This window comes from Lepisma saccharinum, chromosome 12 (assembly GCF_977018435.1).
Source record: "Lepisma saccharinum chromosome 12, izLepSacc3.1, whole genome shotgun sequence".
NCBI classification, from domain to species: Eukaryota; Metazoa; Arthropoda; class Insecta; order Zygentoma; family Lepismatidae; genus Lepisma; species Lepisma saccharinum.
Genome location: NC_139240.1, coordinates 19,089,775 through 19,116,267, shown reverse-complemented (window position 1 = coordinate 19,116,267; position 26,493 = coordinate 19,089,775). Strand labels below are relative to the sequence as shown.

The 26,493-nt window shown below is 41.4% G+C and overlaps 1 protein-coding gene across 1 annotated transcript in view; it reads left to right on the top strand.

Annotated features, from left to right (window-relative positions):
• The first annotated feature begins 1,274 nt into the window (after positions 1-1,274).
• Positions 1,275-26,493, top strand: part of LOC145996397 (uncharacterized) — a 96,159-nt gene continuing 70,940 nt past the window's right edge. Inside the window, exon 1 of the mRNA XM_083132844.1 lies at positions 1,275-1,406. The gene's annotated coding sequence lies outside the window, so the exon portion shown is untranslated. The remainder of the gene's footprint in view (positions 1,407-26,493) is intronic.

The window sequence follows — 26,493 nt, the reverse complement described above, 5'->3', positions numbered from 1 at the left end:
TTCTTTGTCATGTTCAGCAACGTATGAGCTCTCGCTGGGTGAAATTTATCCTGGCGGTGTTTCTACGGCCCTGCGAGCGGAACTAATGAACTAACTTACAGCCGATTCAAGGTCCTAACACTCAGAAAGGTACCGAGAAGGGTGGCAACACACGCTAATCAGAAGTGATCAAAACACATATTCCAAATCGCCTGGGTAATTTATATCCATACGCGTGTCATTACAGGTTAAACACAAGGAGAAAGTAAAAAATATATAAAGAATCCACGAGATTGGTAAAATAGTTGTAAATTCCACACGATAAATTTTTACGTGCTTTGCTTCGAGTTTTATGCCACTGAACGACGTCTGCGGAAAATGAAGTTTCGAAATGAACATTTTACATCTACAAAACATACTTTGAATTCACTATGAACCTCAATTTCCACGTTTAAAGAAGCTTTCAGCCCCATGTTGCAAGCGACACTTCTGTTTCTCACCAACGTGACAAACAACTCGGGCTCCATCCAGTTTGTGTAAAAGGCATTCACTGCACATGCGCGTCATTGCCAAAACGGTCCAGTACGAGTGACATGCAAGCGGAATATCACTTTGGTGTAAGGAAGCTTTCAGACCGAAGCGACCGACGACAAGCGACACGTGTCGTTTTCAAGCGAACCCTTAACAATCAATAAAACCTTTCAAACGAAAGCGATATAAGCTGCATGTGTCGCTTGTCGGTCGGACTGGGCCGTTTTTGCATTAGTGCATCGTGTCGCTTCGGTCTGTTGTTCACGTATGCGCAGTAAATGCTTTAGACTGAAAGAGCACGTGTCGCCTACCTGAAACCTCCCAAAGACTTGACCAATCCAATGCAAACTTGTGCAGCATGTAGTGTCATGTGAAACGCTGCTATTGGCTGGTTCATTCCCAAATGTGATAGCTCCCTATGTGAAAAAATCATGGAGAATAGTAAAATGTACATAAGCATTGAAAGAGCCTGGATGCACATTCATCAACGTCACCATCCTGTCATTGGTTGCTTCATACATTCGTTCTCTCACCTAAACATCATTCATCATCGTCACGACTAAGGTAAAGAGATAGAGAAGCCACGGTGAATAAACAAATACAAGCAAACAATTATTGATTTAATTAAATTCGATAAACGCTCGTGAGAACGATAACTATTAATCATTATTTTTCTCGTTTTTATTAGGTGCTTTAATAGTGGAATTTTTGCATTAAGAAAATCATAAAAAAAAATATTTTGTAATTTTATAACCTCTGCATTGAAAGTGTCAAGATTTATGAAAAGAAAATTTTCTTGCAGAGAACAATATTATTCTTTTCAGATCCCACAAAAGTTAATGCATGTAAGCTTTGAGGTTACTCCTGTTGTGACGACACGAGTGGTCAAATTGTTCGTAAGTATTTTCAGCTTTCGCTCGTGTAACTAACGTTACACACACGCACGCGCTCACACACACACACACATAAAGCAAATTTGTTTCAATATGTATAAAGTCCGTAGACCAGAAAAAGTTTACACCCGGCACGTACGTACTCAGGATTATTTGAGGAAGGGTCCAGATCGGAAAATGTCTTTACACATACCCCCCGCCAACACACACACACACACACACACACATATATATATATATATATATATATATATATATATATATATATATAGAGAGAGAGAGAGAGAGAGAGAGAGAGAGAGAGAGAGAGAGAGAGAGAGAGAGAGTTTATAGTTGAAATGTGATTTTTTTATTAAGTGTTAGATTCTATTTAATACTTGCTTTCTATTAATAATGATCAATAAGATTTCATACTTATAGTATATGTTATCAATAGTATATGTTGCTATGAGACCTGAACCCAGGATTTTTTAAAGTAAGAGGGGGTAGATCCGAAAATGGGTGTAACAAAGAAAAAAACAGAAATGGTATGAGGTTCATTGAATTAGGTTATTTTGTGTTGCTTTTCTGCCAAGTTTGTCTAATCGCAATGATTATGATGAGCGATGGTATGAAGGAACGAACACACACACATTCATTTATGCAAGACAAAATCGACTTTTTTTACAAAATTGAAAATCGTCTGTTATTACCACCTGAGCGCTAGTGTCGCTTCCAATATGGCCGCTCTAAGTAGGATAAATCTTTGTTTACATTCAGCAGTAGTACAAAAGAGCAGCGTGTTGTCATGACTGGTATGGTAGAAAACGTTTAAATTACGCATTATTTTTAAATATTGCGAATGCGATGTGAATTCCAGGTACTCTAACAAACGTGAAGCTGTACTGAGAACGAAGCATTTAATTATGATAGGCAAAAATAACACGGAAAATGCAGACGAAACTATGTATACGCACTGATTGTCCAAAGCAGTGCTGTATCATCTGCACGTCATGTAACTGGGGTTCTCGGAAATTATTTGAAAATAAAGGAATTGAAATTGACCTGTACTTGAAAAGCTGGGACAGGAGAAAATTGGGAACATATCGTTGCAGTTCTTTCTCGAAAGGGAAAGGCTGGTTTAATAATAATGTTCACGATTTCATGACCAGGCTATACTCACTGAAAAATGACATCGTACTGAATGAAACAGTAACATTAGCTTATCCACTTTTTTTCTGGTTACATTTGACATTAATTCATTCTCAAACTATTTTCATCTTCCCTCTTAATCGACCTGCACCTGTTCCAAATTTCACACATACGTAACACCGGTAATACATGGACGCATTGGTTAAGACGCTTCATGATTTTTCGAAAAAAAAAAGCTTTATTTATAGACTACAATTTAAAACTTTACTTTCATGGAAATATATATTTATCTCTCGATAAATAAAGTAAGCAGACTCGTGCATTCTTCGTAATTTCCTTGCAGAATTAGTGTTATATCCCCCATACCAATCTTCTGTCAATTACGTTTTCCTTGATTTATTAACAAATTTCATTTTGTTGATTCCACGGGGTGGAAACACATGAAAACTTTTAATTTGTTCTGACCCATAAAACTATTTAGAGCAAAAAAAAAAAAAAAAAAAAAAAAAAACTGAACAGTAGACCTTACTTTCTCGCATATTCACCATGCTTTAACGACTTCAACACAACGTATCCTACTTAGAGTACTTCCCGAAAATCCCGGCAGATGGCATATCGGTTAATTTTAATCGCGAATATCGCTTGGGACCTCCTTTAGCCCAGCGAAGTGCAGCAACTCGACGTGCCATGGACTCTACCAATCGGCGGAAGAAGTAGCGGATCCAGAAATTACTGTTGGGAGGGGCGAATTTAAGAGTCGGAATCTGCAATTGCATTGTTTTATATGAACAATATATGGTTCTTTTAGCAGAAGCCAGCTATGCTCTACGGATTAGCTTTTTAAAGGGAACGAGAGTGGAATAGATCAGTGGCTCGCAAAGTGTGCGCCGCCGTGCCTGGTAAGAGGGGCGCCGCGAAATGTTTTATTATTTTTAATTGCAAATTCAATCAATTATATGATTGTTCTTAATATGTGCTTATTTAGTACTATTTAGTACCTTGTACTTATAAAATGTTTCTGAATTAAAAGTATATGTTAGGCTCGGCTGGACCTTTGGCATTCGAATGGGCGAATTTTTTCAAATTTTCCTCTCCATTCGAAAAACGTCTTGGATATTTCAAAATATGAAAAATTGCATACGCTTAGAATTCCTTCTAGAGTATTGACGTGAATTTTCGTGTAGTTTTCTTTCACTGTTGTCTAGATATTATCAAGAGTTGAATCGACGTACGTAATCGCGAAACTATTGATAATAACTAGACAACAGTGAAAGAAAACTACACGAAAATTCACGTCAATGCTCTATAAGCAATTCTAAGCGTATGTAATTTTTCATATTTTGAAATATCCAAGAGGTTTTTCGAATGGAGAGGAAAATTTGAAAAAAAAATAATCGCCAATTCGCATGCCAAATTGCCAATCCGGCCGAGCCTTAGCAACCTAACCACACTAACAGAGCGTGGCATGCAAATGTTAGATAGGCCTGTATTCTGAGTTGGGCGGTGCGGAAAAATCTTGAAACGCTAAGGAAGGGTGCCGTGAAACGAAAGAGTTTGTGAACTCCTGGTTATTGTTGTACTTATATTGTTATCCATTTGACATATTGCGGGGCCCTTGGCGAGATCAGAATGCAAAGTCCCAGTCCGTTCTTTAAAATTTACATCTCAAAGTGAATAGATACAAAATCTTCAGCATATATCAGCAAAGGTATTATCAAATTTAAATACCGTATTTCTTCGAAATCCAGGCCCACCTTTTTCTCGGGTCTTTAATCTTGAAAATTTAGCTGAACCGTGGATTCGATGGCGTATTGATCAGAGTATATATGCATAAACAGGCGTAGAAAAATACAGGACGCCGGCCCCCGTGGCGGAGTGCTTAGCACATCGCACTACGACACCAGGGGTCCCGGGTTCGAATCTCGGTCTGGGCATGGGTGTTTGTAAGTGTCCATTCATCGATTTCATCACATCATCATTCATCCTCCTCTTCGCCATCAGCCAAAAGTGGCACAAAAAGCGATGTAAAATATACTAAATCGATCAAATCAGTCAATCAAAAATACAGGGCGCCTGAAATTTTTCACATGCTGCCTGAATTTTCAAATTCAGTGCTAAAAAATGTTTTTTTTTAAATATTTGTAGTTCGCTTATGGAAATTTTCATTGCCTTTTTCTTTAAATAACGAGCACAGTATATGTTTTTTTTAAGGTTTGTGTGTTTTCTGTATAAAGTAAAATTCGTGTGGGTATTAATATGTCTGACAAATTTACAATTCATGATGGGTTAAAACAAGGAGATGCATTATCTCCATTGCTCTTTAATTTTGCCTTAGAATATGCTGTAAGGAAGGTAAGAGAAACTAAAGAAGGACTAAAATTAAATGGTGTGACTCAGTTGTTAGCATATGCAGATGATGTAGACTTACTGGGGGATGATGTGAATATAATTAAGAATAATGGTAAAATATTTTTCAAAACTTCTAAAGAGATAGGTTTGGAAGTTAACAAAGAGAAAACTAAATATATGCTTACAGGCCGAAACCAAGTGTTGGGTAATAATCAAAATCTAATTATTGATAACAACTCGTTTGAACCAGTTTCCAAATTCAAATACTTAGGAGTAATATTAACAAATGAAAATGATATTAAAGAGGAAATAAAAAGTAGGCTTAATTCAGGAAATGCATGTTACTTCTCTCTTGATAAACTTTTGTCTTCTCGTTTAATATCTAAGAAACTAAAAGTTAAAATTTACAAAACAGTAATTTTGCCTGTAGTATTATATGGGTGTGAAACTTGGTCCCTTACATTGAAAGAGGAACATAAATTGAGAGTATTTGAAAATAAGATCCTTAGGAAAATATTTGGACCTAAAAGGGATGAGGAGACAGGTGAGTGGAGAAGGTTACATAATTTAGAACTACATAATTTGTATTCATGTCCAGATATTATTAGAATGATTAAATCAAGAAGACTTAGGTGGGCAGGCCATGTGGCACGAATGGGAGAGGAAAGAGGAGTTTACAGGATTCTTGTTGGGAAACCTGATGGTAAGAGACCTGTAGGAAGGCCAAGACGAAGATGGAGGGACAACGTTGAGATGGACCTAAGGGAAATCGGTAGGGATGGAAAAGAGTATATAGAACTTGCTCAAGATAGGGAAAGATGGAAGGCCTGTGTTGCTGCAGCCATGAACCTTCGGGTTTAAGAAGGCTAGGGAGTTAGTTAGTTAGTTAGTTAGTGTTTTCTGTATCACGTGTAACATTACATCATGCCATTATATTTTTTTCACTGTTGCTAGCAGAATTTTAAAATCTGTGGCGATATGGTAAAGTCGGCCATATACAGGGTGTTCGACTTATATGTATAATAAAATAAATGGTCATAGATTCTTTATTTATAGATATTTATTTATGAAACTCATTATCCAGATGGAAGAAAGTGGCATTTTTTTTTTATTTTAGAGTTATGTCCCACGAACCTCAACATGGCTTCCATTGGTGGCACAACAAATATCCAGTCGGTATCCCACCTCCCTCCATGTGTTTTGAAGCATTGTAGGTGTTACATTGTTCACTGCAGCACAAATTCTGTTACGTAATTCTGCAAGATCACGTACCGGTGTACAGTACACTTGGTCCTTAACAAATCCCCACAGAAAAAAGGCAAGTGGAGTGAGGTCTGAGGATCTGGGAGGCCACGGAAGAAAAGTTAATCCTCTTCCAATCCATCCATCAGGAAACTGCTCATTCAAAAAAATTGCGAATTTCTCTGGCGTAGTGAGGGGGAGCACCATCTTGCTGGAAAATTGTTCTGAGGGAGTTGAGGCACAGCATACAATTGTAACATATCAAGGTTAGTGTTCCCATTGATCGTGGGCTCAGGGAAAAAGAAAGGGTCAATGATTTTGTTATGGATAACCCCACACCAAACCATTTAGGTGAATCCCTCTCTTATTAAACACGACCCGGGGATTTTCTGACCCTCAGATGCGGCAGTTGTACCTATTCACCTTACCAGATATGTGGAATGTTGCCTCGTCTGAAAAACAAACAGATTCGAGAAATGCATTGTCAGTGTCAATCTTTTCTAACATGTCAATAGCAAACTTTTGTCGCACTTTTCTGTCATTCGGCAAAATCTTCTGATGGAGTTGCATCTTGTATGTCTGTAGGTGCAATCTTTTGTGAAGCACGGTATGCACAGTTGTTGGTGGGATGTTTAGTTGTACACTAACTTGTCTGATGGATTTGCGCGGACTTCTTTGGAACACCTCTCGAATGCGTTCAACGTTCTCCTCTGACACTTTACGCTTGGCATGCTTACCTGCTTTTGACAGCACACTTCCAGTCTCTTTAAGTTATTTGTTCCATTTCATAATTGACAGGTAACTTGGAGCAGCTGTCCTCGGTGGAAGGTTGTACTCACGACGCAAAAAGGCGCTGCACACGCATCACAGATTTACATTCCACAAGCGACAACACACAGAAAACCTTTTGCTGAGCCGTCCACGTTGTGACTCACTCTTCACAGCGTGGCGTGACTTTTCTGCGCATGCGCATTGGCGCGCGACTTATCTCCACGTTGCACATGCGCATGAGTGGATTTAAAATTTCCGACATTGCTCTTTTCAATGGTGCCATCCGTTTCTCATTAGCACTAATACCTTTTACGTTATAAAATTTTATTTTATTATACATATAAGCCGAACACGTTGTATTAGAATTATTGCATAGTTTATCATGGTGTTACCAGTTGAGCTTTCTTCAGGAAGGCCACTCTCGCACAAGAATTAATTACTTTTAATCCAATCCAATTAACAAATTAAATGTTTTAAGATCATATTTCAAAATGTGTAGCTTTATCTTAGTTGGATTCATGTCTTTCTTAAACCACATTTGCAAATAAAAAAAAAGCTGACGATTGAATTCTAACCCTGTAGGTAAATACCATGGGGTATTAGTGTAATGAAATGAAGTATTTGAAAATTTCAGTAATCAAGTTTTCTCCTCGATGTTTTACCGAAGTACAAGTATTGGTAAAAAAATCACCCTTAACGAAATTTTGTTTCCTCTAAACTTATTGTGTTAGACCAATCAACGTTTCACAACAAAGTGTCAGTTTTCTTTTATTGGTGAACTCTGTGATTTGTTCTTATGCTCTTTGCAGTAACGTGGTGGTCAGTGAGACAACTTTCGCAAGGTACACATCAAACGGACATTTAAAATGGAAAGACAGAAGCATCACTCATATGATGCAGTACTTAAACATAAATTATTTTGTGTACTGATGCATTTGGAAACTGTGAATCAATCATTGAAAAAGACTCAGGAAACAAAATTAGTAAAATTTTGTCTTGAAAAATCAGTCCAGTATATTCTTTATTCTGTTCTAAGAGTTCAGTTTTCTTACGGTCGACAATTTACCGTAAGTGAAGTGTCCGTCCGTCGTTGGAGAGGTGAACGACAGCAATCATCAGCCTCTCTCTTATACGTGGGAAGGTACAGCCTCCTGCCGCGGAGGCTGTTATAGGTCTCGCGCCACAACTTGAGCTCTGGGGAGAAAGCATTCGAGTTGACCTCGGAGGCAGTGACAATCCCAACCCTCATAATGAGTTCTCCGCCCTTCAAAAGCAGTGTTTACAACCGCACTAATTTCTTGTTATTCTCAATATGCCTGTGATAACCAAGAGCATTTGTTAGCAAAGCTGTATATACACTACGTTATTTTAATTGAAAAAAAGTATATCGACCTTCTAACTTATTACAGCCATATTTGCTTTGTACGCAATGCCCTGAGCTCCTCTCCCCCCCATTTCCTTCTCCCTCCTTTTCGTAATAGAAGATATTGGGTCAAAACGTCTGTCCATCCCTCTGACATCATCATTGCCTATATACATCTCTTCTCGATATGTATATATTTACTTCACCAAGGGCTCCAAATATTTTACTTGCGAAAGACCACATGAAACTGTGCTACGTCGATGGTTGCCATTACAGTCCGGCCAAGGGAAACGAAACTAGCTGGAAAATACGATTCCAAACGCGAGAGGGGAAGCAGGTAGAACAAAACCTTGTGGCTCTTGCCTGCTATAGTAAAGCACAAGCAAAAAAAACTGCGCCGACCCGCAAAGCCTGTGCACCGTACTCCTGCGAGGAGGGGAGGGGGAGAGTGGACCAGCCTTCCTTATGGCACGAGCTGAACGGAAGAAGGGAAAGCTAAGCTGGGACTTTTCGTCCAAGGTTTTTTTTCCTTGTGGTCGCTCTGTAGGGTTCACTTGCTGTGTTTATTACTGCTTTCTGTGTTGTGTTTGTGATGTCTCTTACAATTCGTAACAAACCGTTTCGAAGTGGAACAAAGAAAACAAAGACGTATTGGTCGCTGTTGCACACTCTACAAAACACCCTTGATATAATACAAACCACAAACCATTCAGTTACTACATTTTCTTTACTATATTTATAATAGTTTGCATAATAATACTGTTGAATACTATTCTGATTACTGCTGTGTACATTTGTGCTAATTATACGATTTACTAAGGACACCAATTAAATTGAATGACCGAAAATAAAGTTCCATGTTTACAAACAAGTTTATCTACTAATGTGACGTAATGAATACTTTCCTGATATGTTCCGTTTGCTTATATAGTATATGGATGGTTATTTTTTTTCATTCTGTACCCTTACATAATTCGTAAACATCTATACCTATTTTGGCGGCGATGTTACTACGTTTGAAACTTCGTTGTTTTTTCAACAGCTGACGATTTTCACGAAACCCGCTTCATGAACAAAGTGCCCCTATTTTGCCAATGAACACTTCCAGTTGACGCATGCGCACTTTCGTCCATGGTCTCAGCTAAGGTAGCCAGACAGTAGAAGCCTCTCCTTCCTTTTCCACTTAGTGTAAAGGCCTTACAACGTCTTTGTCACACTGCTACGTTTTGGCACCGTATGATGTTCGTTTATGTAATTTTCGTCTAAATAGTACACGGCTCTTTCAGTGCTTGGGCAGTCATGAATATCTCTAAAGAAATCGGCGCGCACAACAATAATATCTGGCTTCTCCATCAAAACCTCCTATTGGATTCAGTTCTTTAATAAGGAAAACAAAGATCAAGTAAACATTTTCACAATGAGACCCCAAATTGAAAATTGATTTTTCCTCGCAACTTCTTTGATAGGTGTAGGTATAGTATTGTCCACCCACAACTTAAGAATCTCTTACAAGCCTTCTAATAACCCCTTTTTACGGTTTGAGGCGGAGTGGTTAGCACAATGCGCTTCGACGTCATAGATCCCGGGTTCGAATCCAGGCATGGGTGTTCTTTGTGATTGTTCCTTCATCAGTTTCGTCTTATCATCAGTCGTTCTCATCTTCGCTATTAGCCAAAAGTGGCAGAAAAGCGAAGTAAAATAAATAAAATCAATCAATGAATTGATAACCCCTTTATCCAAATTGGTTTCATGGATTTGGTTCATTTTTCTTCGCTTTCCTGCCACTTTTGGATAATCGCGAAGATAAGGATGAGTGATGATATGATGATATTGATGAAGGGACACGCACAAAAACACTACCACCTACAGGCCGGAATTCAAACCCGGGGCTCCTCGCGCGCTGTGCTAACCACTCCGCCACGGATATCGGCGAGTATCTTGGGAAACGAGGCTTCTCCCACATTTCTTGTCTGGCTTCGCAATGCAGAACCCCCTTTTTCCGAATTATGCAAATCTACATCTAAACTGAGTGACCAGTTAATTGTTTACATCTGTAGATGGCAACATTGGAATTTTGTTGCACCAGCCTTCCTTTTTCTTGACAAAACCCATATGGCCCCCTCGGATTTCCACTTTCCCCAGAGCTCAAGTTGTCGCGCGAGACCTTCCACACCTGCAGGGACGTCGTTAGGGGGGGGGGGCATGGGGGGGGGTACTGGCCCCCCGAAACGTTCACGTGGCCCGGGCAAACTGTTCTACATTTGCTGAAAATTTTACTTTTCTTAATTTGAGTGGCACGAACCCAAAACTACATTTCTTTCTCGTTTTCCTGGTTCTAGCTATAGTGGATGTCAGTGTAGGAACCTAGAACTTCGTTGTCTCTCGGAATTTTGAGGGAGCGGTCTTTCCACCCCTCGTAGTCGCAGGTGCACAACAGGCAGGGTTGGGCTTTGAGTGTTGCCGTTGCGTCCAAACAATGTTTTGAGCTTGAGTAGATTGAAGAACGACCTCTTGTGCAGCGGTAAACCACATATATGCAAACAGTTACAACTGGTCCCGAATCAGAACGCAATACACGCTAAATAAGTATAATAGTGGCAGGATGCCTCATATCACCGGGTAAGTAGTATTATTCGCACCAAATATCTATTCTACTATTAAAACAGTCTAAAACACGCAACGTGTTAAAAGTAATTATCTTCACAAATTGTACGATTTCTCGAGTCGCATATTTTTCTCGATATCGTGAAGACCGATTTTGAGAATCCTCCTTAACAAACGATGCCTCCCCTTGCGCAGAGATAGCGTTGTTGCCTTGTAATCGAGGGTTTGATTGATTGAATTGATTGAATTAAAATTTCAGGGTGCGTCGGCACTTAAGGCCATTTCGCACCCTTCTATATATACGGGGAAATGTCCCCTTATCTAAAATTCTGACTTAATTTTCAAAAAGGGGGGTAGATAGCCCCTTGGAAAAATCTAAAAGTGCAAGGTTGTAAAAAGACCTGCACGAGACAAACACGGCACATTAAAAAGTCAGAACAAACTAAAAACCTCCTTACAGACGGTGGAAGAGTCCAGCTCTTCGCAAAAACTAAAAGCATTTGTTAAAATACTGCTGTCATCACCCAAGAGGGATGACAAACAGCCGGAAAGGTTAAAAGTCTGCCGGAGGTAAGCAAGATCGACACATTCAACGAGAATGTGTCGAATACTTAATAAAACATTGCAAACATGACACAACGGAGGGTCCAGCCCTTGGAGCAGGTGACCATGCGTTAGACGGCTGTGTCCTAGACGCATGCGGGTAAGAATAACTTCTTCTCGCCGAGAGGGACGGGACGAGGAACGCCAAGCACCTATGGTGGGCTTAACAGCGTGAAGCTTGTTCCCCGTTTCCGCATCCCACTCGGCTTGCCAAGTGTCAAGAAGGCAACAACGGAAAACATTCCGCAGGTCGCTAGCTGGCAAAAGGTGAACGAGAATGTCGCCATCTGCATCAGCAGACTTGGCGGCAGCATCTGCTGCTTCGTTCCCCAGAATGCCCACGTGGCTAGGGACCCAACAGAAGTGTACATCCGCACTGGCAGATAAGGACACAAGCCGTCTTAATGTGTGTTGCGCTACCGGATGCCGGGAATACGGCGAATCCAGAGACTGCAACACGCTGGTCGAATCACAGCACACAAGGACTTTCTTCAGACCATTCACGTCTGCAAAGTCCAGTGCTTTTAGAATGACGTACAACTCTGCCGTATAGATGGAACAGGCAGGATGTAGCAAGTAACTGGAACTTTGGGAGTCTAGGACGAAGGCACAACCAACTGATTCGAATGTCTTGGACCCATCCGTGTAAAACACATTAAAATTGGGGTGCTTCGCACGAAGTTCTAAAAACCGTTGCTGGTATACAACCATTGGTGTTTCTGCCTTTGGAAGGGCAGTCAGAGAAAAATCGATAGAAGGTGCAGGAAACTCCCAGGTAGGGAGAGGCGGAATGAGTGGAGAGACGCAATGAAGATCACTGTCAACACCAAGTGCTGACAGGATCTCGTCTGCACGAACACCAAATGGTCTAGTGACACTAGGGTGGAGCCGATACCTTGCCAGCCTACTCTCGTCTGAGATGGTGTGAAATGAAGGATGTGAAGGCATCGAGCGAGGACGGAGGAAATAGTTCACTACCAGCCGCTGTCTTCGCAGAGACAGCGACGGCTCAGATGCCTCTACGTACAAACTGGCGACTGGACTGGTCCGAAAGGCACCAGAGTACACACGTATACCAGCATGGTGGACGGTGTCTAGGATGCGAAGTCTAGGTGGGCGGGCAGAAGAAACACAACACATCCATAATCAAGCTTCGACCTGATGAGTGTACGGTACAGGCGAAGCAGTACCGTCCGATCAGCACCCCAGGAAGTATGAGATAAAACACGTAAAAGGTTGAGAACTCGAAGACAAGAGAACTTTAACTGGTGAAGGTGAGGTAGCCCTGGAAGCGGACCTCATTCACGAAGCACAGGGGAGATTTCCCCATGTACAGGTCAGGGTCTAAATGACATGTACGCTGACGACAAAAGTGAACACACACGGATTTCTCGGATGAGAAGGTGAAACCTGTTTGGGAGGACCACTCAACCAAACGGTTTATCGTCAGTGGGAGTCGACGAGAAGCTGACGCGAGATTCCATGAGCGACAAAAAATCGTGAGGTCGTCTACATAGAGGAGGCCATGTACTGGGGAAAGAATGTTTGCCATAACACTGTTTACTGCTATGGCAAACAGAGTCACACTAAGTACGCTGCCCTGCGGGACACCGTTCTCTTGTTCGTGAAGATCCGAAAAGGAGTTCCCAACACGTACGCGGAAAAAGCGATCTGATAAAAATTTTTCAATAAAGTACGCCATATGGCCACGCACGCCCCAAGAATGGAGCTGCTTTAGGATACCAAAGCGCCACGTTGTGTCATATGCCTTTTGGAGGTCAAAGAAAACTGCAACTAAATGTTCCTTGTTGAGGAATGCATCCTGAATATATGTTTCCAGCTGAACCAGATGGTCCAGTGTGGAACGGTTGGAGCGAAAACCACATTGAAAATTACTTATCAATGAGTTAAGTTTCACCTCCAAAAAACAGGTGAGACGCTTGTTGATCATGCGTTCCATCAACTTGCACACACAGCTAGTTAAGGCAATAGGCCTATAACTCGAGGCTGCGGTGCGTTGTTTACCTGGTTTCAGGATGGGAACAATAATAGCTTCTTTCCAGGAAGTGGGGAAAGAGTCCTCCAACCAAAGCCTGTTGAATACCGCCAGAAGGAAATTTCTTGCTCCAATGGGCAGATGACGAAGCATCTCATAATGGATCTTGTCCACTCCAGGAGCTGTATTCTTAGAATCTCGAAGCGCATGATCGAACTCCCGTTCAGTGAATGGAGAGTTGTATGGCTCGGTGTTATGACTTCGAAAAACTAGAGGGCGTCGTTCCTGACGTTCCTTCTCATGAAGGAAACGTGGTGCATAATTTTCCGAGCTAGACGCATCAGAAAACTGTGTGGCCAAGATATTAGCTATGTCTCCGGAATCTGTGTACAACGTCCCGTCGTGCTCCAGAGCGCTCAGAGGAGTAGATGCACCCCCCTGGATGCGACGTACTTTGGTCCAAACGGTTTTCGACGAAGCCTGCTTCGTCAGAGAAGACACGTATTGGACCCAGCACGCCTTCTTACTGGCTCGAATGAGCCGACGGTCCTTAATGGCTGCACTGATCTCCGCAGTCCACCAGGGGACTGGACGTCGCCTCGCAGGTCCACTGGGATGTGGAATGGAGGTGCGTGCAGCGTCATGCACTCTTGACACAAATCTAAGGCGTGGATTGGTGGTAAAGTCGACGCAAGATCGACTTCAAGGTCCACTGCACGCTCGAAGGCAACCCAGTCGGCCCGACTGAGATGCCAGTGAGGGTGTTGTTCACGTGAGTGCTGAAGATGTTTCAGAGTAAGAAAGAGTGGGAAGTGATCACTCCCACAGAGATCAGGGTGAAGACTCCAAGATGTGGTAGGAGCAAGGCTGGGACTGCAGAAGGACAAGTCCAACGCAGAGTGTGTGCCTGAGGAAGGACTGAAATATGTGGGAGTCCCATCATTCAGCAACGTTAAACCTGTTGCCTCACGAAATTGTTCTACAATTTGACCCCGGGGCTCTGTAAGAACGGAGCCCCACAAACGATGGTAGGAATTAAAATCGCCCAAAAGAACTACAGGGGACGGAAGTTGCTCGAATATAGAAAGGAGGTCCTCAAGAGAGAATCGCTCCTCCCTTGTGATGTAGACACTGCAACGGATATTGGCTGTGGTAGATGGACCCGCACGGCGACAGCTTGGAGGGGGGTGGTGAGAAAGATTGGCGTTGAGTGGATGTTATCTCGAACACCGATTGCAACACCACCGTGTGCACGACGACCCTCAGAAAGCTTGTCGGTGCGGTAAAGCGTGTATCCTTTCAAAATCACGGATTCATTTGGACGAAAATGTGTCTCTTGGAGACATATGATGGCAGGGTCAAATTCAGATATAAGAATTTGCAGTTCCTCGAGATGCGTTCGAAAACCGTTAAGGTTCCATTGGAGACAATAAGCCATATATGTAGGTAAGATTGTTACCTTTTAAGGCGTACTCTATTTTTAGGCCCTGTCACCTTGATAAATTCTTCATCCGCGGCTTCGTCCTGTATCATGTCCTCGGGTAAGGACACAGAGGGCGAAGGGGATGAAGAAGGGGGAGTGGGGGCGGGTGCTTTGAGCGCCCGCCGGGCAGCTTTCAGCTGCGCCTTAAGTTTCAGGGTGGTGGCTGCCACCCTGACTGGAGAGCTAGTAGACTTCAGAAAATATTCCTTTGTATGCACCTGCTTGATCTTCCTCTCTGTGGAGCGAGGAGTGGTTGCTGGTTTCCTCGAAGCAGGGCGGGCTACTACGGGAATCGTTTGTGTTTGAGTTGACACGTCGCTGGTTTGTACCCCTACACTGCGACGGGTAAGAGCAGCTGCAGCAACTGTAGCGAATGGCACAGGTAAACTGGTGCGTATACTTTCCCGGAGACGTTTGTTTTGCTTCGCCAGCAGAGATTTTTTCTGTGACGACCAACTCTCTGATTTTCTTCTCTTGTTGGAAAGAGGGGCAGTCACGATGCCAGACTGGGTGCTCGCCTTGGCAATTAATGCATTTGGGACCAGAAGAACAAGGTTCGGTACCATGATCAGGCAGACTACACTTACCACAAAGGGCGGTAGTGGCCTTGCAGGAAGGCTGAGTGTGCCCAAAGTGCTGGCATTTGAAACATCGCATCGGGTTAGGGATGTATGGCAGGACTTTTAGTCTCAAATATCCAGCCCGTACAATATCTGCGAGAGTGGTCGTTCGGAACGTTAGTATAATCGAAGCAGTTGGCACAAGTTCTCCGGATTTTCGCGTCTTGATTCGCTGCACTGCGGTGACATGTTGGTCTGAGAGTGCTTCAAGGATCTCTTCCTCCTCAGCATTTAGTAGATCCCAGTGGCGAATCACACCTTTACTACTGTTAAGTTGACGATGGGGTTCAACATTAACAGTGAAGTCGCCCAAAGATCTTAACTTTAAAAAGTTGTTGGTCTGGCGATCTGTGCTGGTCTGGATAATAGACTCCCGTTTCTCAGCTTCTTTATTTCTGGAACATCGGAACCAGCGGCGTAGTCTAGCTGTTTCTTGATAAGGAAAGGTGACAAGTTCTTCAATGTAGCAGCTCCGTGTTTCTTTGTTGTTGCAGAATCATCGTTACTATCGGTCTTCTCAACAATACTGATAATAAGGTAACGTGGCACGTTACTTGTCTTTTCCACTAATTGGAGCGGGCTCGAAGGCCGCGCTCGTTTTGGGGGTTTCCCCCCGTTTGAGTTGTTTTTTGTACCCATATACAAAATGTGTTTGTTGTGGAGGGTCCATAAATTGTCGCCTCGACATGCCCTCTATGCCGAGGAAGACCTATCACTAAAAATGAAGGCTACTCGAGGACCAAACCAAAATCCCCGAGGCCACGTTCGCGACTGCACCTACCCCTGCAGCCAACACTGTCCCATCGGCACGTGCAACTCACACCTTGGGATAGGGTTTTTTTATCGAGGTTGTCTCCTCTAGCAGGACCCTTAGTTATAGGGAGGTCAAAGATATGGAGATGAATGACGTGATGGAATGGTGAAAACGTGAGATATGGATGTGAAGAATGAGTGGAAGGATGAGATGAAGATGAGCTCCCTACCTTACTTATAGGGAGGTCAAAGATATGGAGATGAATGACGTGATGGAATGGTGAAAACGTGAGATATGGATGTGAAGAATGGGTGGAATGATGAGATGAAAATGGCCTCCCTACTAAGCCCCCTCGCCCCGTCAAGGCAGTCCTACATGGAGGGGGTTGTAATCGAGGGGTCCCGGGTTCGATACATGGGTGGAGGTACACAGTGGATTTTACTTTAAACTGTAGGTCCAGCCCCGATTAGCATTACTGTACATAAAGTGGTCTAAAACACCAACTCAACTCAACTCCTTAACAAACTTTTCGAAGAATCGAAAATTTAAACAAAAACAAGTAAATACATTTTTGTAATTTTGAAGTAAATTATTATTATTATTATTATTTTGGGTATTTTTTGTTCGTATGAATCTGCCTCACACAGTAAGCTTATTTTGTTGAGTCAAGTACAATAAAAACCCTTGCAATAAGTCACTGGAAAGACATGTGAGGTTGCACATATATTTGAGCATCTATAAATAAATAATAACCCGTGGTTCGACAGCCCTGCAAGGGCCTTGGTCTATCTCCCGACTGCCAGTCCTTCCCACAATCCTACCTAAAATTTTAGAAGTGTGGAGATCTTTAACCAGTAATGGGGTGACGTGTGGTCAGCACGTCGAACCCCCAACCGTTATAGGGGATATCCGTAAATAATAATTATATTCTTGTGGTAAGGAGTCGTTGTCATTTAACAAACTTTATTGATTTATTCCATCAGCATTATTTAAAATGTAGAGCCATACTGAACTTACCAACTTAACAAAGGCACATTGATTGCTTAATGAAATATTTTCCTTGTGTTGCAGAGCAGGTTCCGTTTTTGGAGTATTGCAATGTTTTACACAGTCCGTTCGAAGAATTTTGAGAATATTGATTTTTGTCTAAGGGACCACCCCCGAATAAATATCTGTGGATGTTTTACAGGTTTCATCGTATTTAAGAAGGTATTTTTTCTGGTGCAACTTTCCTCCGTACAACATTTCTTTTGCCACTCAAGCTGAAGAGCCGATTCATAGGTGCAACGACCTTGACAGAAAGAAACTCTGATTGGCACCATGTTGACAAAAGACTCAAGAAGTCCCGAAACCGACAGAACTCGAAGCGCTCGGATCCTAGGGTGACATACACTTTGGTTGAACACAAACGGATGCATTGGTAGGAAATGCAGTGATTTTATGGGCCGTCCTTTTCTGGGAAGTCGGGGACCTTTTGAAAACACACTTTCCCTTCATGCACACCAGGGGACCTAAGCCAGGTGCCAGGTCACCCCGTCCCACAAAATCTTCTCTTCATCTGGCTCTGGTTATCGGCCTCGCCGAAACGCACTGCAGGTAGCTAGGACTTTCTGGGTTAATTACTTTATGGTTCAGCATGGACATAGGCTTTTCAAATTGCAAGAGACAAAATTCTACTGTTTGTCCCTTTTCTGGCGGGAGATGAATGACAAAGATGTCGCGGTTCCTTCAGGTTCCCACACTCAACGCTTGTGCTTATAACCTGCAATGAAGGGAAAGGCCATAATAAGCCTTTGTAATGTACCAGCTTTATACGATAGGTCACACTAAAAGTTTTTAGACACGAGCAAGTAAAACACTGGAGACCAAAAGTATGAATGCTATAATTTTTCAAAGTATTCTCCATGACAGTTGATACACTTGTTCATCCGCTCAAACCAAGTGTGAAAGCACCTCTTGAATGCACTGAACGAAGGCGGTGACTGCCTCCTAGGGAGTAGGAAATGAAGAACCTCGTAATGTATCCTTGATTTTAGGGAACAGGAAGAAATCACAAGGGGCGAGGTCGGGACTGTAAGGAGGATGAGTCATTTCTTCGATGTTGGAGGCTTTGAAGAATTCATTTGTTCGTACTGCTGTATGGCTGCGCGCATTGTCTTGATGCACAATAATGCGACTTCGTGGGCGTTTTTCACGAACTTTCCGTACGATCCCCGGTAAACAAACCGTAGTGTACCATTCAGCATTAACGGTCCGACGTCAATGTAGCGGCACTGTTGCAATATGGCCCGTCCGACTGAAGAAAGTGGCAACCATTTGTTTGCCAACACTTCGTCCCTTCCTGACTTTTGTTGGTGGGTCTTCATCCGGGAAGATCCACTGCGTCGACTGTCGTTTGCTCTCGGGTTCATAACAGTACACCCAAGTTTCGTCACCTGTTACGATGTAATACACTGCATTTGATTGTCCTTGGTTAAATTTGTCCAGCATTTTCATGCACCATGTGACCCGTGCCTGCTTTTGCTCCTGAGTAAGATGGTGTGGGATCCATCTGGCACAGAGCTTCCTGACACCAAGGCGGTCATGCAGGATCGTTTGAACCTGACTCATACCAATACCCAGTGTTCACTAATAACTGCATATGTCACCCGGTTATCCTCCTCTATCATGCGACGCACTCTGTCGACGTTTTCTTGAGAAGTTGCTGTCACAGGACGACCATCACGTAATTCATCACTGAGTTTCTGACGTCCACGTCGAAATTCTAAAAACCAATTAAACACAGTCGCACGGCATGGGGCTTCCTCCTGAAATGCATTTCGGAGCCTTTCATAACATTGCTGCTGCGTTAAACCTGCTCGAAAATCGTAAAAGATCATTGCTCTGAAGTGCTCCCGTGTTAAATCCATTTTACTGTACACACACGACAATAATTGACTAATTTCTGGCACACAACAATTAACAACTATAAATTCTGCAGCATTATCACACTTCACAGACTACTAACTTCAACATATCCTAGAGACAATGTATTGCTGCAATCAGTGTTGCCGCATCTAAAAACTTTTAGTGTTACCCACGTATATCCTTCCTTGGTAACTTTCCACTCATTTTCAAGAAACATCTGCTTCTTTTTGCCCTACTGTGTTGATTGGTCGACAATTGATGACTGTCAGCTAGTTCGAAGAACAGTTTGATCCAAGAAGTGGTTTCATAGTTAGCTTCTGTAAACGTGAGATTCCGGTAGGATCACGGAGTGCTTGAGATCTCATTTTCATGCTTTGCGAGTGAAATTTCGATTTATTTGGTTCATTTTACTTTGCTCTTCTGCCACATTTGGCTAATTGCGAAGATGGGGATGAGTGATGATATGATTAAATTGATCAATGGACACAACAAACACCCATGCTCAGTCCGGAATTCGAACCCGGCACACCTGGCATCGTAGCACGATGTGCTAACCACTCCGCCACGGGGGTAGGCGAAGAAGTGAAATTTCGAGTGTGAAGCTGCCAGCTTGTTTTCCTCTCGAAAAAGTTGAAAGTAGGATCGACTGATCAACGAAATGTCCAACACATTGACCATCTAAATTGGTGTCCGACTACCACACAGGAGACCAGGTTTGACTCCTAGGGTGGTTGATCTGACATGTGATGAAGAATAAGTCACATTTCAAAAAAGGAAGGAAACGAGGTATGTAGTCAACATTTTATAGTAGTGTGCATGCTCTAGAAATAATACGTTTCAAAATTCTGCATATTTTGTGATTTTTCTTCATTTAGCCTCCACCAGGGTTGTCAAAGGTCCATCTACCCATAAGTTCTATGGGTTTTATTGGGATCCGTTGCAGGAGCAGAACCTTTCTTCTCGCACAATTTAAATTCGGTCCCAGTAGTGTATTGTTCCATTAAAAAATGTTACTGGATCGTATTTAAATTGATCCGGAAAAAAATCCTGCACCGAATTTTAATTGATCCTGGAAAAAAGGATCTTGGACCGTATTTAAATTCATACGGAAAAAAGGTTCCTGGACCGAATTGAGGCCTAGAACCCATTTACACTTGCTGATTTTCTCTCCCGGATGGGAAATGAATTTATTTACAATACCTGGACCATTAACAACCCTGGGATTGTTAAAGATTAGGGAACGCATACATTCTAATTTGTTCTATAGGATTCCGTTATAGGACCGGAACATTTTCTCTCGCACAATCTAAATTCGTACCAACTTGCGAATTGTTTCATTTCAATACGGAACTTTGACCCTATTTAAACTGATCCGGAAAAAAATGTTCGTTGACCGTATTTAAATTCATCAACAAATCAGGTTCCTGGACCGAATTAAAATTCATCTGGGAAGAATATTCCTGGGCCGAATTGAAAACTTTACAAATGAAAAGGTTCATTACGGTCCAGAACCCATTTAGGCTTGCTGATTTTCTCTCCTGAACTGGAATTGAATTCATTTAAAATTCCTGGATCTTTAACAACTCTCACCTCCACCCCCAAATGCAGACGCTGTGGCTGCTGCTTAGGCGGGAAAGTTGACTACACATACAAATAAAATTAATCCAAAGTTCTATAGCGAATAATAGTTTCTTACGTAATAATATCATGAAATACGGAGAGCCAAATTACTTATCAAGCATTTTCTGTTATTTGCCTATCCTAGTGGGAGCGAAAATCATTTGCCCTTGCTGGTGAACTCGGTTCCTGCAAATTCAAGACGGCATTTTCTAATTTACATTTCTATTTGGGCCGACAACTCCGTGTTGGAGTGGTTAGCAGGTTACGCTACGAAGCAGAATGTCCCGTGTTCGAATCCCGACCTGAGAATGTGTCTTCTTTGTGATGGTCCTTTCATCAAGTTAATCTTAACTCATTCTCATCTTCACGATTAGCCAAAAAGTGTCAGAAAAGTGAAGTAAAATGAACCAAGTCAATCAATAATTTCTATTTCGTTATTTTACGCCGCTTTCTACCTCTTGTGTTAAATGCGACGATGAGACTGAATGATGATCCGAAGGAATAGCGATACCAGACATGATGCAACCACACCTGTCCAAGGTCCGAACCTTGGACCTCTGGTTTCGTAGTGCGCCATGCTCATGCTTCGGAATTGGAATCCTTGGAATTAAAAACTATAAAAGTAGGGTGAAAGAAAACAACATTGTACTGTGCAAAAAAGCCATGTTTAGGTCCTCTAAAGAAAAGTACAGTTATTCAGTAAAATTAATTTTGAAGGACAAAGCCTCCGAAGTGTTTTTCCATTCGGTGACGCGTGGTCATCACATCGAGTCCCATCTAGCTTTGAGAGTGGAATTCGCTTACATATTGATTTCAAGTAGCTTCCCAATTGTCCTCACGATGTTAGGGCATCACAGAAATTTTGGAGTTCCTACCAGGGATCGAACTTTGAAAGATTAGAGCGCAATAATTTGAGCGCGCTGGAATTTTGTTGTTTCTATTGCCATCATATATTCAGTTTTGCACGCGCAAAGAAGATTACTTTTAAGAAACTAGATGTGTGCATAAAATTTCATATATATCGTCATCATTCTCCAATGTGAACAGTACGACGCCACAAAAGACTCTTGCATGTCCCATAGAATAGTGGTTAAGGGTGTCGCCTTGCAATAAAGGCCGCCGGATTCGATTCTTGGTTTGGTTTGAGTTGCTGTTTTAAGTCCACTTTATGCACAGTAAGGCTAATCGGGACTGGACCTACAATTTAAAGTGGGATCCGAACCACTTGTGCCTCCACCGGGTATCGAACCCGGGACCCCTCGATTACAAGGCAATGACGCTACCACTGCGCCATTGGGGAGGCCCGGATTCGATTCTGGTATAAACAATATACATAGATGGGATGCCTATCTTGAACTCATTACACAAACATTTCATTTTCGCACCGTTGCCATACTTGTACGTACATCTGATACCAGCACCCTTTTATATCTAAACCCACGGAAGAGAGTTTTTTCTACTTCTCAATTTTCTTCGAGCAAATTTACAAATCTAAGGAGTAAGGACTAATGACATTGTTCCTGGTGTCTCAAAAATCTAACATAAGAGAAAATACATGGAATTTTAAAGACTGTCTAGATGCCATTAAGTTCATTCTGCATTTAGATTCCCGAATAATGGCCGTGGATTTCGCGAGTCTATATCCGTAAATTTTTGGGGGCTACAGGAGAAAATAATGTTCTCTTCCAACAAGATTTTATATATATATATATATGTATATATATATATATATATATATATATATATATATATATATATATATACATACTGTACATATACTTATGTAGGCCTATATGGTATATTAATAGTTTGTTAGTTTTTAATGGTTTGATAGAAAAAATCTTAAGTTTTGAGCCCCCCCGAACTGATCAACCTAGCTACGTCCCTGCACACCTGCATGATCTATGAGTTAATTCTGCAATGGTAGGGGCATATCTGCCAATTACTTTGCAAACTCTCTTCTTGGCCTTCCTTGCACCAGTATATGGCGGCTCTGTGTTTGATTATTTTGTCGAAGGCCATAGGCCCATAATTATCAGTAATGTTGTTCGAAATGCACCTGTCATTCTAATGATCGCCTTCATTTGTGATGATGTTATTTTTGTTACATGCGTTGTACAGTCAGAGAAAGTAGTTTGTGGGCCACGTGAACTACGATATCGTAACATCTTAAAGCCTGTTGTCTATGCAAGCCAAATATCAAAGTTATCGCTTAGGTTTGCCTGGTGAACCTGGCTTCTCGGGAACAACAGCTGGGTGCCGTGAGACCTCCAGAAAAGTTTCAAAAATTGGTTTCTTAACAACAACTACTCCTAAGGAAATGTTCTCTTTACTGATATTAGAGTCATTGTCAAGAAAGTTCAATGAAATGGTGGTTTTCATCGAATCATCATCGCGCAACACACATGCTGTCAACCCAGAACTCCTTGGAAAAGATTGGAGTTAAATACAACTACTTGACAAATCATTAGTCCTAACTTAGAATTTTGTGTAAGGCATGGATCATCATGTTCTATCATCCATTTCATAACTTCATTAATCATCCTCAATGCCTATGTTGACGCAAGTGCTAGAAAAGCAATATAAAATAAGCAAAATTAAGGAATTAATGACATTAATGACATTTTCAGCGATTTCACGCAGCGACTCAGTTGCATGTAGAAATAGTTTCTTTAATTGAGATCCAAGGGTCCCCTTGTTCTGCTTCATTGTCATTTTCCCTCCACTTTGCCCGCCGCGATTAACCTGGTCAACAAGAAAATTATAAAAATTGAATCTTAAGCTGTATTGTGAAATCATGTTGATTAATGCAACATTAATTAAAATAACCAATCAACCAAACAATCCACAAAGTGCACCAAAGCGGCGCACATTATGAATAGGTAAACTATCTCATATTATGCTAATTTAGAATTTAGTAATAAAATGGGAATTTTAGGGGTCCAGTTAAGTGGCTGCGCATCCATTATGTACTCGCGATATCATCAAATTGTACGAAGCGTGTCTACACCTACGTAAAGTGTCAGTCCCCGTGATGGAATATGTAGCGCAAAGCCATGGCTTTAAGATCAAGTTTGCTTTGTTATTGTTTTTATTAGTAATTACCTCAGTTTTCTTCCTCTGAAGTTAAATTATTCATGACGACGATTTGTGATTACATTAAACACATGAATGAACATACACAATGAACCCTTTTTGGTCGGAATTCCAATTCGGAACCTTGTTCGGCAAGAAATACAAATATCCATAAGGCATGAGTGTTTAATTGGAGATGTTCCTCTACTTCCGTCATTTTATCACTAATATATTTCTTTAATATAGAATAATAAATCACAACTACCTAAAAATAAATATTATATTGCATTTTCACGGTTAGAGTGTGAACTGGCACCTGTTTATTTACGTGATTGTTCTTTATGTTTCGTGTGTAGTTAAAGATAGGAAAACTGGTTGAGGAACGATTAGGGCTATAATAATTCCGTCCGTGACAGAGTGGTTAGCACAGTGCGCTACGATGTCTGATGTCCTGGGTTCGAATCCCGTCGTGCGTATGGGTGTTTTTGTGAGTGCCCCTTCATCAAGTTCATCATATCACTCTCATCCTCGTCGTCGCGATTAGCAAAAGGTGAAAGAAAAACGATGCTAAATAAGAAAATAAAAAGAGGTTATAAGAAGCATTCTTATTTCCGGACGTGTCCTAGATTTTATAGATGTGTCTGGCCTCCGGAAGGAATTTGCAAGAAATCACAAATGTCTTATATGTATTTTGGGCATCACGTAACTTCAAATTAGATGGAGAAACAGAAAGTCTGAGATAACGTGGTTCCTTGGAGAAGTATGTTTAATCAAAGAGTGTGCATGGTTGCTACTGGATGTTCGGAAAAAAAATACAATCCCAGCTCAGAAATTACTTCCCGATTTTCTTGATCCGGAAAAGTCGGGATATAGCCTATGTATAAAAATGCTTACTTTGTGAAATTTTATCGATACTATAAGTGTCTGTAATTTGTTCGAAGTAACAAGTTTCATTCCAGAAATTACATACACAGTCCTTATTGGAAAAATAAGGCACACAATTCTGTTTTTTCCCAGTGTATAGTAGTTTTTTACATTTCAATAAACAAGAACTTCCAGAGTTTGTTTACGAAATTGTGAACATTTACCTTCCCGAATTCATGGATTGTTTTCTCTTCCTGGCCCCGCCTCGACGAAAAACGTTCTCTTGCATACACAAGTTGAAATCACATACGGCCATGGGCGTCCGGAAGGGGGGGGCAAGGGGAGACCGTGGCCCCTCCCCATGGAAAATGAAAGTCAACCGAAAATTATATATTTGTCACATATAATTTCATTTCAGCCACAATTATATGTCTTAATTATTGCATGAATATGATAAATTCAAATTTAAGCAATGTTTTTTGAGGGAACAACACTATTATTGGGGAAAATTTACCTTGTTTGCCCCCCCCCCCGGAAAAAAATACCTTCCTTGCCCCTCCCTGGAAAAAATCCTGCGGACGTCCATGCATTAGGCCGTGCTATTAATTAGCAGTTGAGGAATTTTGAACTCAACCGTTCACTTAAACATTAATTTTTGAGCTGAAAATGTGTCGTATTCTCGTTATATTATAAGATGTCCTAGTAACTTATTATATTTACTGCAAATGCGTTCGTGTCCAACATTTTGAGATAATTTGTCCTACTTTCCGCTGAAGAGTGATCTAATAGCCCTATGTGTGATGAAAACTGTTATTACTCAATTTCTAATATAATTTATTCCAACATTTTCTTCAACTTCCATTACCTTCTTATAACCTCCAATGCTTACACGACTTTTCCTTCGTGCTCGACCTTTGGGTTCAGAAATGTTTACAATACCCCCCATCTCCCGCGTGTAAATAGCAGGCAACAACACTCTGGAAGACCATAATGTATACAACTTGTTTACTACATATTTTACGAAAATATTAGAATGTTAGCTTGAAATAACTGTGGATTGTAACGAACGAAATAAAATACCTGTTTTATACGCACACTGGAACAAGCGCAGGCCTACCGTGAGCCACTCTGGCAGTGAAGGTCACTGATCGAAGCAGTTGGTGTTTGCTTGCTACAAGCAGGCGCCTTATCTCTGCTCTAGGAAACACGGAAATCTTAGTGACTTTTTTTTCGCCAGACTAATGGTGAACATTTATAGGAACGTAAGGAGCGGTATTATGTAATCTTTCCGAATTGGATTTCGTTACGTTTAAAAGATATCATAACAATATGTAAATCTCTTTTGTGACCTACACTGAACTTATGTTCAAGTTTCATTGCCATGTGAAAGCGGAAATTTATAGATCGTTCTTCCTTACGATTTCTAAACAACCGAAGAGTATGGTGAACGTGAAACTACTTATTGTTCGCAACAACGATAGTATTATACAAATGGCCTCTAATCAAAAACCCTATTACATCACAGGAAGTGATTTTTAAGACAATTCAACCACGTATCCAACGTAACCAATATTCAGATCGATTCCAAGCTTCCGTTTGGGTTATTTTGGGTCGCATTTTTACCTCTTGCGATAATCGCGACGATGAAGATGATGGGTAATGACAAAGTAAGTATATAATATAGTTGAGAAAGTAGCGCAGTCTTCCC